Here is a 20,475-nt window from a genome sequence, read left to right as displayed (position 1 = left end):
ATTCCTGATAAACACTTGGAGCCTGTGTGCATGAGACAGACCAAATTAAACTACACTGTGGTATGAGCCACCGTCCATGGTGGCTACAGTATGTGGAAGCTGAAAAATGAAAATCCTACATCTTTCTGGAAAAAGAAACCAGAACTAAAAGCAATAAAGTTTACCAGAGAATGAAAAACGCACAATGCAAATAATAATAATAATAATAATAATAATAAATAATGATAAATATTGCCCCGTTTCTGGCTGACCACTGAGGCAAGAGTCAGAAATTAGCAGACTGAAATGCTGAGACACCACTACTGCAGTCAGAAATTAGCAGACTGAAATGCTGAGACACCACTACTGCAAGATGACAGAGCTGCCACTTGAGTAGATAAAAGAAAAAAAGAAAGCAATGCACTTTACAGCAAGGAACTTGAGAGGAACAAGATTCCAACAATATACCACACCTAGAATACTGTCTGTAACTACTTCACATAAAAAAGGTTAAGAAAACTGAATTCATTCTCAAAGAAAAAGAAAATTAACAAATAACCTCAATGGAACAGATGCTGGCTGGAGTTATCAAAGATTTAAAAATAGCTACAATAATTATGACAATGAGGGAAAGTTACATCAAAAAATTATAATGAATGAAAATAGAGGAAACCCACAGTTCTATGTTAAGAAAAAATAGACAGGGGCGGAGATACTTGGTGGTTCCAGGATGAATAAGAGTCTCACACATATAAGGCAAGTGCACTCTGCCACTGAACTGTTAGAAAATACTTTTAAAAGAACAAAATGACCATCAAGAACTAGGGGAAAAAAGACAACGTGGGGGCTGGAGCAATAGCACAGCAAGTAGGGAGTTTGCCTTGCACACAACTGACGCAGGTTCAATTCCCAGCATCCCATATGGTCCCCTGAGCACCACCAGGGGTAATTCCTGAGTGCAGAGCCAGAAATAACCCCTGTGCATTGCCGGGTGTGACCCAAAAAGAAAAAAAAACTTAACATGCATTCAATAAGTTTAAATGCAGGATAGAGGATAAAGAAAATGGAAAGAGAGCAATCAGTGCACAAAAAGGATAGAATAATAAGAATCATGCAAACTAAAGAGGATAAGTAAGATTTTAAAAATCAGTAGCTGAATCTTAGAAATGTGTGCAAGATGTTATACAGTAGATGTATTAGAATAAATAGAACAAATACATAGATAAAAATATTGTTAATGGCGACAGGGGTGTGGAGAGATAGCACAGAGGTTAAGGAGTTCTCCTTGCATGCAGCTGATCCTGATTCAATCCACAGCACCACACATGCTTCCCTAAGCACTGCCAAGAGTCACTTATGAGCACAGAACCAGGAATATTTATAAACACTGCTGGTGCCCAAACCCACCGACCCACCCACCCCAAAAAAAGAATGACTATAAATTCCCTGAAAAAATGCTAAAATTCTACAAATTCAAGAAATTTAGTAAAAGCCAACAGAGTAAATTTGAATAAAACTACTCTTAGAAATAAAGACCATAAGTATTTAAGTATTCAGTATTAAAACGAAACCGAAATAAGGCATGGAAAGATAGCATAGAAGTCAAATATGCATGCTTTGCATGCATGGACCCCAATCTGGTCCCAGTCCTACCTGGCCCTTGGGACCAGCAGGGTGGCAGTTCCCAGAACCACAGGGCCTGAGAAGCTATGATTCTCCAGTCCTAGCTTTAAATCATCCAGCCAAATATCTCCAGGAGTGGTCCCTGGGCACCCTAAGTGCTGCTTGGAAGGAGACGCCTTCTGGAAAAGAAAAAAGAAGAAAAAACTAAAAGAAAATCTTAAAAGCTGTCAGATAAAAGGAAACACACAGCGAGAAATTATTACGGTGACTGAAGATGTCTACAAAGTCACAGAAGCTATGAATGATATCTTCATAGTATTAAGGGGAAGGAGAACAATAGCCAGACGAGAAATATTATATTCAGAAAAAAATTCTTGAAGAATGAAAGAATACACATTTTTAAATATAGAAACTCGAGAGAATTTGTCATGAGCAGCCATGCACAATAAGAAATGCCAAAGAACTATTTTTAAATGTTCTTTTTCTATCGTTTTGCTGGGGAGGGCTCACCTGGTGGTGCTCAGGACTTTTCTTCTAGTGCCTCTGTGCTCAGAGACCATCCCTAATGGCACTCAGAGACCAGATGCAGCACCAGAGGTCAAAACGGGGTCAGTCACATGCAAGACAAGGACTTTAGCCCCTGTGCTATCTCTGGACATCACAAAATTTATGTTAAAAGAAAATGATGAGGGAACCCTTGTTTAAGGACTCCTCTCATAATCTTGGAACTTCCCTGCCTTTATTCCCTTTCCTTTAATAAAGCCTTTTATGAATTCAGGAGGAAAAAAGGGAGGATGGAACGATTAGGGGAAACAATCTTCATGAATAAATGAAAGCACCAGAAATAATTATTTCTATCCAAATATTAAATTATCTTACTCTTAATTTCTTTATGCTCATATAATAAACTGCCTTTGGGTTTATAAAATATATTGGGTGTGTGTACGTGTGTTTGTTTGTGCACAGACGCATGTGTGTGTGGCCAGGGGACATATGAAAACATCATGGACAACGGGAGTCAGTCTAAACGAATTTCTGGATCTGCAGGGGTTCTTTATTATATGTGAAATGGTACAATACCAAATCTAAGTATATAATTTTAAGGATCTATAGTACAATCCAAAAAACTAAAAAGTCAAAATAAAGAATACTTTATAAGTCAACATATAATTATCCAAATATATTAAGAAGCAAAAAGAGACTCACATATATGCATGTACATATATGTATATGTATGTACACATATGTAGATATATATGTCTACAAGCCAAGTTTAAAATGAATGAATGGGAAAATAAATACCAAGCAAATGGAAAATACTAAAAATAGGGAAAGGTAAAGTATAATCATGAGAAAAGATTCAAAGAAAGGGTATAGCCCAAGATAAAAGGAAACAATGTATAATAACAAAATCATTAATTCATCAGGGAGACATCCATTTGTTCAATCGGGCACCAGTAACGTCTCTCATTGAGAGACTTATTGTTACTGTTTTGGGCATATCCAATATGCACAGGTAGCTTGCCAGGCTCTGCCGTGCGGGCTCCGTACTCTCAGTAGCTTGCCGGGCTCTCCGAGAGGGGCAGAGGAATCAAACATGGGTTGGCCGCGTGAAAGGCGAAAGCTATCGCTGTGCTATCGCTCCAGCCCATCAGGGAGACATAAGCAATTCAAAATTTGTATATTCCTAATACCATACCCTCAAAGTATATAGACCAAAATTGATATAGCTCAAAATAGATATTAATAGCTCCACATTAACTTCTCCATTAGTTTTATCAATTAACAACACTGGACAAAATATTAACAGTGATAAAAAGGATCAGAGCAACATTATCAATCACCTTGGTTCCCCATCACTGTGGAGTATCCATATTTTCAATGCACATGGTACATTCATAAAGTATATATACATTTTTATACAAAGATAATTTTCAATATAATTAAAAGAAATCACATTATAAACAGTTGTTTCTGGAAAAAAGGAATTAAAAATGGAAATAGTAATAGTAGTACATCTCAGAAAACCTCCAAATACTTTGAAATTAAAGAACATAATTTCAAGAAATCAATTATAAAAGAAGTCACATGTAAATCTGAAAATATTTTGAACTGAATTCATATAAAAATGTCATATAATCATGTGAAAGAAAAAACTGTTTAAAAGAAATATAATAGTTATATATGTGTATAATGAAGGGAAAGGAAGCTTAAATTTAGTCACTTCAGTTTCCACCAAAACAAGCTAAAGAGCAAAGACAAGTTAAAGAGAATAAAATAAAAATTATCAACTAAATGTGAAAAAGAACATCTTTCAAATAACAGTACTCTAGCAACTATTTAATAAATTAACATCCTCCTTAACTTCACAACATACCCAAAAATTAATCCAAAATGGATTACCAGCCTAAACGTAAAAACTGAAACTATAAATCTAGACTAAAACAAAAATTTCAAATTTGGGCAGGATTTCTTAGGACACACAAAATACAAACTCTGAAAGAAAAAATTTTAACTTTCAAAATTAAAAACAATTTCTCTTCAAAAGACTCCACTAATAAAATGAAAGGAAACTCACAGTGACAAAGAATATTCATTATGTACATAATTTATAATATATATTATAAAGAACATGGTACCCAGGATATAACAATAACTTGCAAACTCGGTATTAAGAATATTAGTATCTCAATGGGTAAAATAATAAAATAACTTTGCCAAAGAAAGTCTAAGAATAATCACTAAGCACATAAAGAAATGTTCAGTAACACGTTAGAAAAGAGATACAACCTAATGGACAACAATCCCTACATCCCTAACAGAATCCCTAACCCGATGATAACAGATATCAATAGATATCAAGGGATCATACCAAGCCTTGGCAATGTGTGAAACAACACTTAGCTATGAAGGCAAAAAAAATGACAAGAAACTTGCAAAACATTTTGAGAGTTTCTTAGAAATTTATGCACCAATATCCTACTCATAGGCATTAAACCCCCAAATTTGAAAATAAGCCGAACAAATACCCCTGAAACAGTAGTTACTAAGCTGGAAATAGATAATCAAATTTTCCTTAGTATGAGATGGGAAAAACCAGATGTAGTGTATATCCATAGAAAAGGATTCCAGTCATGGAAAAAAAAAATTACTGATATATACAGAAACATGAACAAATCTCAGAATCATTACACTGAATGAAGGTCAATATAAAATCATGTAAATGGTATAATTCCATTTTCAAAAATATCTGTAAAATGCATATTAACACACTACAGTCACAGTAGGTTAAGTGGACACCCGAGCCTGGAGCAGAGGGAGTGAGGATGCAAAAGGAGACAGGGGATTACCTAGGGCAAATAAAGGTGTTTCCCTCCCTCCCTCCATCCATCTCTCAGTACCCCAGCTCCTCTCTTTCTTTGCTGGGAATCAAACCAAGGGCCTCATACAAGCCACGTTTAAGTGCTCTACCACTGACCCACTTCCTGGTCCAAAACATTTCTTCATTGCAATAGCAGATTCGCTTAAAAATAATAACTGTCAGTGAATTGCATACTTCATTTTTTTGTTGTTTGGAGGGCACACCCAGCAGTACTCAGGGCTTACTCCTGGCTCTGCACTCACTCCTGGTGAGCTTAGGGGAACATATGGGGTACCAGGGATCATATCCAAATTAACCACATACAAGTCAAGCACCCCATCCACTGTACTATTGCTATGGCCCTGAACTGCAGTCTTTAAAAGGATGCATATTTTCGTACTGAACCTTATCGACACTTATTAAGGCGGGGGGGGAGTGGAGAAGATGATGAGCTAGCCTAACAGGCTGGAGTTCATGCTTTGCATGCAGGAGACCCAGGTTTGATCGTCAGAAGCAAGCCCAAGTACTGAATCAGGAGGACTTTCTGAGCACCATCAGCTAACAAAAACCACCAGTGCCCACTGAAGGGCCTATTTAATTTTTTTCCTGTGGTAATGGGTGGACAGTCACAGAAATATCCTACAAACAGCCTTCTACAAAATCATGGTATCAACAATATAATAATAATAAAAGTTCTAATATCCACCAAACAAAAATGAATCATGCTTTATATCTATGCTGAAATTATACTAAGAAACCAGATATTATGTTTGAAAATCTATTGCTCCATGAAGGCATAAGGAAACTATAGTGAAGAAAATAGGTGCTCACTTAGTTCATACACTTCTTTGGGGGAGCAGAGAGAAGCAGTGGGCTGCCCTCTCCTTACAGGGTGAAGGAAGAGAATCCTGTCCTCGGAAAGGCAAGATACAGCCTAATCAGAATATCTGGCAAAGCTTAGGCTTGAGGTCAATAGATTTTCTGAGATTCTCGGGGACCTCTGTGAAATAGAGAAAATGGAAAATCATCAGAAACTTCTCAAGACAAATTCAAGAAAAGAGAAACTGTCATTATATACAATTCTGAGAATGACAGTTTTCTCTTCTTTAATTGTTCTCATTAGAGTTAGGTAATACATTTATAATAGTATTAAGTTTACAGTACTGATGTACAAATTTATTGTTTACCACCACCACCAAAGTGAACATGAGTTTCTTGTATTTCCCAACCCTAAAAGTAATTCCTCAATAAGTGCTTCACTATGGTTAAGATTTTCTATTAAATGTTTTAATATTTATCTCCCTTTTCCAACAAAGCGATGTGCTCTGATGAGTACTACTAAGTTAAAACTAAATTTCTTCTTTTTCCATGTGATCTAGATTTTAACTGTTTGATCTGGTCACTAACAGTGGCAGAAAACAACCATAAGTGGCTAGATTTCAGCCTCAAACATATGGCTAGATTTCAGCCATTTAAGTTTCACGTTAATTGAGAATGTCTTCTTCAGTCCCACAGAACCCAGGTAGTGCGGAACTTTGTGGCCCTGGACTTTGGGCTCAATGGGACCCCGAAGCAGAGATCCTCTGCCCATTTCCCCCAGTCTCTGGCAACCCAGGGGTCACTCCCATAAGCCATGTCCTGCCAGCGCCAGATAATCTCCTCATCAGCCACCCTCAAGATCCCACGGCTGCTTCTCCTGGAAGGGAGCATAAAATGAGGCCCCAATAGCCATGCCACCAGACTCTGTGCCAGGCTGTTTCCACTTGGGGCGCCCCAGAGGGGGACGGGTGAGAGCCCTCCCCACCCCAAGGGACCCAGCCCTGGTAGCCAAAAACCTCCACAACCCAACCGCCGCCATGCTCCAGGCCGCTCCCACCCACTTGGGCCGAGCCTCACATATGAGTGAACATATTCCTGGACTGCACGTCCGCATCATAAGGCACTCCCTACTCTTTCTCCATAATTACCACACCACATTTTATGGGGTTCAGAAAGTAGGCAACAAATCATAGAGGTAAATATATATAGGCATTTATACATATCTTCAGATATATATATCAAAGCTAATATCACCCATACTTTAACAAGACGTTAGAGATATCCTATAGAATGTCTTAATGGCTCCTGCCAAAATAGAACAATCTTCACACTGTTTCCTATATGGACACACATTTTGTAAGTATGTTCAGTAGTTCTTCATAACAGACCACACAAAATATATTCTTTCGGTTATGTTTGGGGATAGAGATTGGGGTTTGGAATGGAAACATCCCAAATTTGGTGGTAAGAAGGTGTAATGGTGGTGGGATTGGTGTTTGAATATTAAATGTAATCAAATATTGTGAACTGACTTATAAAATAAAAAAACTTAAAAAAAGAGAGAATGTCTTCTTGGACTTTAACTTATCAACACATGAAATCTCATATGATACTAGACTGGCGTAATGGTGACTTCTTTACTAATCTCCCTCCTCCAACTCTACACCCAATTGATCCGCCACACTTTACCTGAAGTCAAATTGCTGAGAGCAAACTTAAGCAATTCCTCTATAAAACCCTTAGAAGGCTTTTCTACTGCTCCCTACAGTCCCTGGGGCTTGCCTCTCCTTCTGCGCCATGTCTATTTAGCCCCTTCTATCCCCTTAAATCCTTCTATCCATTCTATCCTGACTATAGACAAGCACCCAAGTAACATCATGTAAATCTGTAGTGCTGCTCATCTGCTCTCTTAGCTGTTCTCCACACTATCAACTGGCCTCCTAAAGTTCTTCTCAACCCTTAAAGTATAGTCTTTTCACTCATTTTTTCTGCTCTCATCTTGCAACTTTAACTGTATCACTGTACCACTGTCATCCCATCGATCATCGATTTGCTCCAGCAGGCCCAGTAACGTCTCCATTCATCCTAGCCCTGAGACTTTAGCAGCCTCTCTTTACTCATCCTTCCCAATGCAACTTTAACTCTAGAATAAAAATGGTTTCACCAGCATATTCATTTAACCCCTATACTATCTATCTGGTCCTGGGCTGACTCTTTCAAAAGTGTTTATTATGACCTACTATAATCATTCTGGACAGAGCAATGCAATAGAAATGCAGCTATAAAGGCAATCTGTGCAAGTACTTTACATCTAAAAGGCAAACTTGAGATGATCAAGTTCCATCCATTCATTTTTCAGCTAGAGCAGGAGTCTGGCCCAAAGCCAGTCCACTATTTAGCTGCCAAGGTCTTCACTGATGTCTCTTTTTCCTACTTTCCTGCCAGTTTGAAGAGATTTTGAGTAATGTGCCAGATTAAATACTATTTTGGTTTCAGATACTGTATATATCTCAACATTTTAAGAGAATAGTAATCTATATGTGAAAAAGAAAAAGGCTTGATGCTACATTTTCTGTAAGGGAAGCAGTGACATAAAACAAATCTAAAGGAAAAGAAATAACTGAGACCCAGAAGTGGAGCGGAGATTCATCTAAGTCAGCAGATGACATCTATTTGCACTCGTTAGCACTGCCTGGCATGTGCTACGCCACCCCCTTGGGTAATTTACATTTTTTTTAAAGCATGTATTTCTAAATTTAGGAAGTTAGGCTAATCAGGGTGGAAAAGCCCATCTGTTTGACGTTCGCTCCAGCTGCTACAGATTCTGAAATGAAATTTGAGTGTTTTCTTGTCTGTTTCATCTTACCCAGTCTGGAATACAAGGACTGACAGAAGCATAAATGTCGATAAGGGCAGGGCACCCAAGATACTATTACTGCTATCATCATCATTATTATTAGGATCACACTGTACTTTAATAATCCCACCACAATTTCACACACACATGCTCTGAATGCACATCTGTCTATACCCATGGCACATACATTTTTCCTGTATACTATTCTGTTCAGATGATAGGATAATAGACACAGACCTCAGAAAGAGATGACATATGACCTTGGAGAGGTCAAAATTAATTTGAACGAGATCCAAAAATGCAACTGAAACATTGCTTGTATGTTACTAGTTCCCTAGCCTATTGGAAAGGACGTTAAGCTGGATAATGGTCCAGACTTTGCCACTCATGTGCAGGATAGTTTTGCAAAGATGACTCCTATAGATTTCTCATTACACAACATCAAAGAATACATGAACGTGGGGAAAAAGACAGATTTGACCAAGAGGGAAAACCAGAAGACACACTACTTTTCTGAACTTAAAGCATGGCATCACACCCACTTTTACTCTGAAGCCAGGATGAGTACAGCAAATTCTCTCCTGGTTTTAAATGATCAAAATTAAATGCAGAAAAAAATCATTAAATATTTATTCGTAACTTCTCATATACCTTTAAAGTCTATGAGTCACATATTGGGATCGGAATAAATACTTGTTTAGTAAATATTGGAAGAACTCAGAAAGTAGGCTAAAAAAAGAGAGAACCAAAGATGATATCAGGTGGTCTTTATTACTGGTGATAACGATCAAGCCTAACTGTTGCTGAAACCCAAAAGAAAGGAAGTATCAAAAAGTTCATCTAAATAATAAAACATTTTCTGGGTTCTTCATTTTTTCCTCACGTAAGTTACCATTGGCTCACGCATTAGTGAGCAATGACTCAGACAAATTACTGAAAGTTTTTATTACATCTCTTAGCAAGAGGGAGTGGCTTAATTAGAAACAAAAATCATCAAAATAAACTCAGTTCTAGTTGCTCCTATAAAAAAAAAAAACAGCTTGGGGGTTGGAGCGATAGCAGAGCGGGTAGGGCATTTGCCTTGCACGCGGCCAACCCGGGTTCGATTCCCAGCATCCCGTATGGTCCCCCGAGCACCCCCAGGAGTAATTCCTGCGTGCAGAGCCAGGAGTAACCCCTGTGCAATGCTGGGTCTGACCCAAAAAGCAAAAAAAAAAAAAAATCCAGCTTGTCTAACACAACCAACTGCCATCATTCAGACACAGAGACCCAAGTACATGCTATCACATGCTGTCACCAAGAACTATGACTTTCCCAGGGAAGGAATCAGATACCTAGAGAACACCGACAAAAAGCAAAAGACTTTGTGAAAGCTTCCAAATGCATGTTTTCCTCAACTTAAGGAGCTTTACGTTCTTATCATAAGTCCTTTCAGTAGCAGGTGTATCATTCTTAAACTGTCACTATGCAGGGAAATGAGCATTTTTTTCAAAATCAGTGAGTTAAAATTTTTTTTTCAGTGCCATCTCACTTTCACAGCTTTCGATGTTACTAGTCTGTTCATTTTCCTACTTTCTAGATTACAGCCTCACTACCTAAAACTGTTCCGGGCACAAACAACAATCATTCAATATGCACTGGGTGTTTTAAAAAGTAGTACTGCAATTCCAAAGGCGGAGGGAGGGGGAAAGTTATGGGCATTTACTCACTTTACACAGATGAAGAACATCTCGGTGTGTCCATTCTCGAATAGGGTTTGCCTGCCATGCTTTCCAGAAGAAAAAGATTCAGAGTATCAGCAAGCTAGGAAGCTTGAGAACAGTAGACCCAGGTGGAGGGGAGGAATAGAGGAGGTGGGGAGAGGGTGGAGGGAGAGGAGGGAAAGGAGGGGGGGAGAGGGAGAAGACTGAGGCAAGGAGGGTGGGAAACAGAGAGGAGAGAAGAGAGAACACAGAAGTGAGAGCAGGCAGGAAGGCTGAGCCGGGACGTCTCGCCCCAGAACAAGCAGCCACAGGGCAGAGGAGATACCCAGGCACGCTGTCCTGTGTTCAAAGTTTCTCAAAGTGTAAAACGTCCAGAAATATGTCAATACAAGTAAATCACGGTGTGCACATTAGTGACCAAAAAATGATGATCATTTGTGGCAACTCATCAGTCAAGCTGTCATTACCAGTTCTTTTTAAATCATCTTTAGAACTCTAAAGGGAAAAGCCAATTTTCAGCAAAAGGGAACATTGTAAATATAGAATTATTGACTATGCAGGAAAATGCTTAGAATGCTGAAGCAAATAGTTCAATGTGTACAGATTACATGCATAATAGAGCTTCAAATGAGTTACCATAGCTACAAAAAGATAATTAATTTTGAGGAAACAAAAGAAAAGAGATATCATTAGGACAGTTTTCAAAGCGGCTGAAATGCTAACCGTGGCATCCAAATTTAACTTGCATTACTTCCTAACAGGACCCAGCAATGCTCCTCTCCACGTGACGGCATCTGCCCTTCTGTGCTGGTCCAAATCCAAATCTGCCCTGCAAAGCTCCTCTGGCTTCTCCTGCCCCATGAAGTCTCTGTGAACTTCAGCCACACTGAGAGGCTGGAGTATAGTTATCACATATTAATTGTGAAATAAAGTTACTAAGCCAGGGCTGTCGAGCAGGCATGGTGCCAAGGGTAAGGAGGGAGGAGGGGGTTCAACCACGAGACAGTGTGTGGTTACAGAAAACAGGCACAGGCTAAAGTTAAATATCTTCCATGGAGGAAGAGAAGAAAAAGTCAGCTCAGGGAAGGCAGGGCAGGAGCTTCTGATACACATCATGAAGGAGGAGCATTACTTTCAAGGCCCAGAGAACAGGTGGAGAAGGGGCGTTGCAAGTTGAAACAATAGTATTTTCTTATTCTTTTTATCCCTGAGATAAGACCATGGTAAGTGTGGAAAACATGAAACTGTATCCTTATTTAAATTAATGTTCCTAAGTATCAGTTTTTTGACTTATGAAATGGAAGTGATGCAAGGGGACTTCCAGGAGATGCTATACATAACTTTACATATATGTATACACGTGCAGGCATATATACATATAGTCTATATATTGAAGGACTAGTATCACAAAGGCATTCAAATTTTTTTTCTCCTTCCCTCCTTATAAACTAAAATCCACAAACATAGGAATGGAACATTTTCAAATTCTCTCCTATTATCTCTAGTGCCCAATACAACTAACAAACATGACTTCTTGCTCACAAGTAATCTCTAAGAGAGGTTACAGTAATTTATGCTACATTCCCCGCTTTGAGTTTGATAATATATAAAACTTCTATTACATCCACTTCTATTACGTCAAATATGATGGGAAAAAAAGTAAAATTTTATATTTTTAGCATTCATATCTAGTAGTCACATTATCCAACAGGAACGACAAACAAAAATTCAGCATTCAGCATGGGAGGAGATGGGAGTGGGGAGACAACCAGAGAAATGGGGAAAAATATGGAAATATGATAGAGGGTTGGGTTGCTATTGATATTTTATATTTCAAAACCAAGACTGAAACTGTCCTCTTGGATTTAAAAAAAATGCCACTATATTGGATTTGCTTACCTACTTTGTAGTTAATCTATATCCAAATAACTTTAACTTACTGTGGCAGAGCCTGGCAAGCTCTGCTTGGCATACTCGATATGCCAAAAACAGTAACAAATCTCACAACAGAGACATTACTGGTGCCCGCTCGAGCAAATCAATGAGCAACGGGTTGACAGTGTGACAGTGCTACTGTGGCATTGTGATCAGCACTGGTGAGGATACCATAATCTTCTCATGGTTCAGGGTCTTCACAACCCCAGCTCACACTCAAAAAAGGTCTCCCAACTTCTTCCCCAGCTAGTGTTTCTCAAAGTGTGCAGGTTGGGGTCCTGGAAAGTGGTGGGGAGGTGCTCTGCTTGCAACGGGGGAGTGGGCACTTTCTGTCATTTCATTTAAAGAAAGTAGATTTCTGGGAGGGGGCACTGACTTTTTTTCTGAAAAGGGGCAGTAGGTTAAGTAAATTTGGGGACCTCTGGCTTAAACCATGAAATGGAGTTTACACCACAAGTTAGAAACAGCTTAAAGAGCAAAAAACACAATCCACTTATTGTCAGAGCCTGACACAGTATTAGGCACCTTACAGAAGAAACTGTATCTTGGGACTGGAATGATAGTACAGCGGGTAGGGTGTTTGCCTTGTACACGGCTGACCTGGGTTCGATTTCTAGCATCCCATAGGGTACCCCGAGCACCACCAGCAGTAATTCCTAAGTGCCACGAGCAACCCTGTGTGACCCAAAAAGAAAATAAAAGAAAAAAAAGATCCTGTATCTTCCAGGCACTTAACTCTAAGTACTGAAATTCATTCTATACAACCGCACTATCAGTTTCCTCACTTGGAATCAGGGTTAATATTCATCTACCTCACAGGCTGATCTTGAGAATGAAGGCGGGGGAAAGAGAAAATACTGAGGTAATGTGTGGCAACCAATCTTCTTAGAAATTTGACTTCCAAACTACAAACTTGCATCATTACAAGCAGAAGAAATGTGTGCAATTCAGAGAGGCACCCAGAAGTGGCGGCAGCAGCACTGAAGCTCATCAGAACTGGCAGAGGGCAGGATGGCTTGGCTTGGCACCCACTGGCACATGTGTGCAGAGCCTCGTCAGTGCCAGTGTTCCAAGATGTTTAACCACATTCAGTTCACTGTGGGTAACTCAGTATCAAAAAAAGAGAAAAAAAAGGCTGTCAAATCCAAGTTGGTTTTTTTTTTAAGCACTCCAAGAGATCAAGGAAATAAAGAGACTCTTCTTGAAAGAAACAATCATGTACTGACATTTAATCAACCACTGTAGTATGGTTCTTGCATTTACTTATTACACATTTGCTGCCAGGTTGGTACATTAGCTTCCATTTAAAAACTAAGCCAGAGATCAAGACTGGTGCATCTGGCTGGATGAGGATTCAAGATTCTGAGGGACACTGGGCAAGCTTCCTGATCAACTGTTATCAAGAGGACAGCAATAAGCACATTTATATTCCTGCATTAGTAAGCTAGCATATGCAAAGAATCAATGTATTTTTTCCAAAATTAACATGTTCTCTCTCTTTCAGTGTGTATATGTATGTGGCAGAAATTAGGGGCATAATTCAATCCAATGTGGATTGGGCAGCCAAGATTGATCTGATAATCTGAATAGCCTCAACTGGGGCCGCTGCGATAGTAGAGCGGGGAGGGCGTTGGTTCAATCCCCGGCATCCCATATGGTCCCCCAAGCACCATCAGAAATAATTCCTGAGTGCAGAGCCAGGAGTAACTCCTGAGACAGTTAGAAGTGCCGCTTTTGAATGGCTGAGGTAAATGTGCACTCCACGTGCACATTTTACTGCTTTCTTTGCTGCTTTACTGCTTTTCTTCAAGGCGGAATCTGGGGCTGAGCACAGGCCTTGCAAATGGATGGCCTGGATTCAATTCTGGTCACTGCATGGTTGGTTATCCAAGCACCACTAGGAGCAACCTCAGAACACAGGGCCAGAAGTAGCTCCTGAGCACCTCTGGATGAAGTCCAGGAAAACAAAACAACAAACAAGGGTAGAATCTGACTTCATAAAGAACAAACCTCTCATACTACTCCAAGGCAAGGCGATCATCCACACACGGACCGCTGGGCCTCACTTGAGGGCTTCCACTGTCAATCTTCTTGACTGGCTATTCCCAGACTGCCAGATGAGGCAGAATGGATCCTCTGTGGAGGTATTCTTTTGGTCGGTGGCAAGAGGGGGATGGTGGTGGACATGTACACATTAATATATGTACCCTTATATTTCTGGCCATTTATTTCTCTGCTCTAAATTCACACAAGGATACCTTATAATAATCTCAGATCTCTTCAGTTCCCCTCACTAGGATAGACAAATACCATTAAGTGTCTTGAGCACTTCCTCTAGAAGTTTGTGAGTAGCCAGGAGCACTGATTCCAACTCCATCAATTTTCTGCCACTGTCTCTGTGCCAAAGCTCTAACACATGTTTCAAATGCCAGTTGCAGAGCTTATAGAAGCCAAGAACCATGTAAAGTCATGGCTTGGTCAAAACAAGAATGAAATCTGGATGCAAGACATCAGTGCACTCACACCAATAATGCAATTCATTGTGGCATCATGAACTGAAGCATGCTTTTCTTTGAAAATCCACAGTGAACCCCTTCCTGTCCCCAAATTCCCAGAACATAATAAATCCTCTAGTTTGGTTTTCCTTTAAAATTGCATAATGCAGGACCAGAGAGATGGCTGAGGGGGCTGAACACGTACACAGCATGCGCAAGGCCTGAACTGAATCCCCAGCATGGCATAATGAGTCCTGAACAGCACGTGAGACTGAGCACCACCAGCTGTGGCCCAAGGCTCCTAGAACTGCGGTGGGAGTGGATGCTGCCTATCTTTTTGAATATGTTTAATTTGGCCAGAGAGATGATATAGGAGGTAGAACACTTGCCTTGCAAATAACACATTCACTGTGACCCTAGGAGGTATCTCTAACACCATATATGGTCTTCCAGGCATCTCCTGGAGTGACCCCTGAGCACAGAATGAGGAGTAAGCCCTGAACATCACCAGGTATGAACCAAAAAGAAAAGTGAAAAAACAAAGGTTAATTTGAAAAAAAAATGGCCTTGGGGGAAGGCTGGCTGACTGGGGAAAAGGTCAGATAAGGATGCATAAGGGCATGAACTATCTGGCTTTATTCTCTTCTACATAACGCTATAACTGCTAAAATGATGTTTGATATTCTTGCATCATTCTAACAAGTATTCCACAATTTTTCTATTTCTATTCATACAACTCTCAAAATTATAATGCTGCGTACAATCCAATATATATTAAGTTCCTCAAATCCTGATACCATGACAAGTACTCTATGGAAACTACGAGGGTTTTACTATTCAGTGGTGCAGAGTGCTCTTGCCATTGACCCTTTCTTTATTAAAAAGTAAAAAAAAAGAAAACATAATTTCCAACTAGATACACTCCCCATGACAAATTAAAATATCAAATTCACATTCCACCAAATTTTACATAAAATTTATGCAACTTTTATGAAATTCCTCTTTGGTTGACATTGCTTGTAACAAACAAGTATAAGCTAGAGGTGTTGTGATACAAGCAATATAAAAGGATACCATAAATCTACAATGTCTAACATGAGTTCCAGATGATGGTGGTATTAATTATGAAGGAGATGACCATGACATAAATGGCAGATTAGGCAGAAGAGATAATAAGCTGGAGAAAAGGGCGTGGGGGAAATGCTATAAAGAGAACATGAGTGTTATTTAAGAATAAAGTCAAATTTCACAGCACTCTTATTTTGGTCCCTTTTGATAAATGAGTCACTGTAACCCAAACACTGCTATTAGCACTTACTGATCACATCACGTGTGGCAACACGAACGAGATCCTAGAAGTCAAATGAAATGCATCAATACGATAGAGCAAATAACGTGTTAACTCTTGACTCCCAAGTCTTATCACACATATACTTGAAGGATATGAATTCTAAAAAAAAGTTTGCTTTACTTGTTATATTGTTGCAACATCTTTTACTGTATGATTTGACTTTTAATTCGCATCTTGGGGTTTTTTTTTAAGAACAGTTTTTAGTTTTGTGAAATCTTAGTTCAGATTTCACAATATTTTCCCCAATTTTGACAGCACTTTTTGAGTCTCAGTTAAGAATTCTATACCTAGGTCAGATTGAAAGTTTGGGGGCTAAAGGCTCTGCCTCACGGGTTTAATTCCCAGCACCAGTACAGTCCACATACACTTCCAGAGTACCAACTGGCTGAGTATCACTGGGAGAAACCTGGTGCCCAGACTCCCTGAGAACCACCAGAGAGATCCAAAGAAATACGGGCAGCAGAGTGATAGTACAACAGGTAGAGCTGTATATTTAATAAATAGTTCATTACATGGCACTTACTTCTACACTGTATATATTTTACTTAAAGATTTAGTTTTTGCTACAACCATTTTCTTTAATGAATGTCAAAACTTTAAAATACAACAGAATCAAAGAAACAAATCATTAAGTCAGTATTATTCAGGGAAATGAAAAAGTACAAATTGCAGAAAGGCAGCAAAAAATATTAAAATATAGTTAAAAGACACTGTAAATTTAGTTTATGTAAAGGAAACGGCTGAGATACTATTATTAACCTTTTCAAAATTGGGGCACAAATAAAATGCAAATTCACCTCCAAAGCACAGAAGAATCTGTATTTTATCATACTTTTAGAATGAAGCATATCTATGCTTTAGTACAATCTTTAGCAGAAAATCCACATGAATATCTCATTTTCACATACAGAATTTCAACGTTTGCCTTTAAAACAGGGAGAATTTGATAGTCTGTGATGTAGTGCATGATAGAAGGCTGCTAAAAAACAAATATCTAAAATTCACCCATTTACTCCACTAACTAAGCACCTGCCACGTGCACAGCATAGAGTACTCATCTGGTGGAGCCTTCGGGCAGTTTGCAGGTGCCACCAATGGAACAGCACAAACCACAGGTGCTCGGGAAACTCTAAGAGAAAAAAAGATGTCCTACAGAGCAGTCTCCAAGGAAATATGTTTGGGGGAGGTGCTGGTAGGGTAGCAGTGTTGACATCTAGAGGAGAAGGTAAGAGACTCATAATAAACCACAAGTGGACCAGAAGTGTAAGCAGCAGAGCTGAAGAGGCAGCGAAGAGCAAGTAATAGCAGAGTGGATCATCACGGTTTCATGGGAGGAAAAGGAGAGCTACACAGGAGGCACTCGAAGAACCGCGGGGGGGGGGGCCGTCCTCTAATATTTCTGAAGTTTGCTGTTGCTATTGATGAAGGAAGGAGAGGAGAGGGATTTAATTAAAGAATGCATTTGACAGCAACTGCATCTGGCAGGGCGCAGAAGATGGATCAATGAGAAGAAAGACATCATACAGATCGGCTAGAAAATCGCTAGAATGAAAATTTAAAGTAATAATGATTCCAATCAACACAGGTATAAGGAAAGAAAAGACAGAAAAAAGTTCAGAATCCTGAGAACAAGTACTTTAGAGATGCAATGGTTTTGCCCAGGAACAGGCCATGAGAGCACACATTACCTAGCGTGATGCTACCACAATCAACACATCTCTTAAGTCTGGACAGTACCAGAAACTCAGGCCAGACATACAAACCATTCTGCCTGAGATTTAGAATTCAAATACATATCAATTCACCTGTTTTTTACAGTATAGAATATAGATCTGGTATTAATGCAAATAATATACCTTATTATATAAAATATTATGTAACTTATACTTACATATCTTATACTTATTATATATGTTATATGTAACATATATAACTTATCTGCTATATGTTATATATGCAAAGCACCATAAATAAAATTATACATTTTTACCTAACATCTGGCTCATGTGACATAGGAAGGCAAATAAAGGCCTCATGAAGTTTAATCTAAACATGAAAGAGTTTAGTTCATTTGCTGTGGGCAGAATAACTGCAATAAAAGGAGTGGGGGGAAAGGGTTACACTACCCTTTCATTCAAGTCACATGAGAAAGTTGGCACACCAGTCCTATGTCAAGAGCAATAAAGCTAAGAATTCAAGAGGAAGTATTGAAAATTGCAAATTATTTCACTGTTCATGGCATCCTATATCATCAGCGCATAGAATATTTGTTAACATTGAAGAAGTAAGCAGATTTGATTCATTTTAATGCAGGCAGATGGCTTGGTCATGGAAATTGTGAGGAGATTTACTGAGCAGCTTCATCAGATCAAGGACATTATGGAATTAAAGGGATCTAAGAGACCTTACTCTTTTAGCTTCCCATGCCTCAGAGCATTACACTTTCTCATTAATGAAAAACACAACACAACGGCCATCACCTGCACCCCACACTGCATCCCCAAATTCAAGGTAAAAAGGAAAGGAAACGGAAGAATTCAATAAATCTATCTAATGAAGTATAAATAAGCATTAAGACAGAAACTGGAGATATACAGAACTAAAACATGTATGGATTGAAGACAATGAAACCATAAATTAAGAACTTAATGTCACCAATTCAGAAAACATTTCCTTGAAAATGAATCATGTTTAAGTTTCTATCACTGTTTTGGAGAACAAAACACAAAAAAACTTCTTTATTAAAGTGCCTTCGCTTCAGGAAAAACTTAACGATCTGAAAACAAATTATATGTACCAAGATAACACAGTAGGCGTGAGTTTATGAATCTCAGAATTGTTTTGAAAGTTCTGCCAACTCTGTCCATTTTGGAGACCACCTGGCTTTGCATAAAAACATTCCATGGAAATGTAAAAAGAACAGCTGGGAAATGCTATCAATGGCACACTTGAAAGCCAAGTCGAAGAATCACTAGATTAGAGAGCTGAAAAGAACAGCAGATTATCATTCTGCAAATGAAGGCTGTCCTAGAGAAGGACATAACTGGTCCAAGGTCACCTCCGTCAGTACTCTGAGAACTCTAACCTCCTGATATACACACGTTAGAGATATGTCATTTTAGAAGTCAGAGAGTTCAAAGGGCTTAAAACACACATTGGATAAAGGAGTGATCCCGAAGCACAGAGCCCAGAGCAGCCCCCTGAACTGCCAAGTGTAGACCAATCCCCACCACCACCACTACCAAAAAAGGGAGTCATTTCATTTTAGCTTTTAACAGACGATTACTTGCACATTTTTAAAACTGTTACACTATGTGTTTCAAGAGTACAGTTTTATGTCATTTTAATTTAGTCTTTGCAACAGACAACACAATCTTAACTCTGAGGTTATCAAACTCAAGCTTAGGACATTATGGCATTCCTAAGCATGACAAGTCAGAAATTTAAATCTACTATATCAGACTATACAAAGCCAAACCCTGGGGGCTGGAACGATAGCATAGCGGGTAGGGTGTTTGCCTTGCACAGCAGCCAACCCGAGTTCAATTCCCAGCATCCTATATGGTCCTCTAAGCACCGCCAGGAGTAATTCCTGAGTGCAGAGCCAGGAGTAACCCCTATCCATTGCCAGGTGTGACCCAAAAAGAAAAAAAAAGCCAAATCTTCACACAATGCTATTATCTCCCTCAAGCACAATGTAAACAATTCCACCTTGGGCAAGCTAGACTACAGAAATACATACACATACATGAATTTCTAAATTGATGAACAAATAAGTTAACTATACCATTAATATCAAAAAATCAAAAAAAATTAAATGTCCACCATTGAAGAAAGAGTTAAGTAAATTATGCTATAAAATACCAGTCAACCCAAAATACAGAGAGAGCCCACAGAATGGGAAAGAATAGTTACCCAATACCCATCTGATAAGGAATTAATATCTAGGGTATACAAGACACTGTAGAGTTGTACAAAAAAAAAATTAAAAAGCTCAAACCCCATCAAAAAACGGAGAGAAGAAATGAACAGAAGCTTCCTCAAAAAAGAAATATAAATGGCCAGAAGGTACATGAAAAACTGCTCCACATTGCTAATCATCAGGGAGATGCAAATCAAAACAACAATGAGATATCATCTCACACCACAGAGACTGGTACATATTCAAAAAGAACAAAAGCAACCAGTGTTGGTGTGGATGTGGGGAGAAAGGGACGCTCTTTCACTGTTGGTAGGAATGCCAACTGGTTCAGCCTTTTTGGAAAACAATATAGACATCCTTCAAAAACTAGAAATTGAGCTTCCATATGACCCTGCTTCTAGGAATATATCCCAGGGCTGCAAAAAATCAC

At 39.0% G+C, this 20,475-nt stretch overlaps 1 protein-coding gene across 3 annotated transcripts in view; it reads right to left on the bottom strand.

Moving 5' to 3' along the window:
- IGSF11 (immunoglobulin superfamily member 11) overlaps positions 1 to 20,475 on the bottom strand; it is a 169,894-nt gene that overhangs the window by 132,871 nt on the left and 16,548 nt on the right. Inside the window, exon 2 of one of the 3 annotated variants that reach the window (XM_055128441.1) lies at positions 1,633 to 1,781. The exons of the other annotated variants lie outside the window; for them this stretch is intronic. The gene's annotated coding sequence lies outside the window, so the exon portion shown is untranslated. The remainder of the gene's footprint in view (positions 1 to 1,632; positions 1,782 to 20,475) is intronic. 3 annotated transcript variants of the gene reach the window in all.

This window comes from Sorex araneus, chromosome 2 (genome assembly GCF_027595985.1).
Source record: "Sorex araneus isolate mSorAra2 chromosome 2, mSorAra2.pri, whole genome shotgun sequence".
Lineage (NCBI taxonomy): Eukaryota > Metazoa > Chordata > Mammalia > Eulipotyphla > Soricidae > Sorex > Sorex araneus.
This window is presented reverse-complemented; position numbering and strand designations above follow the sequence as displayed.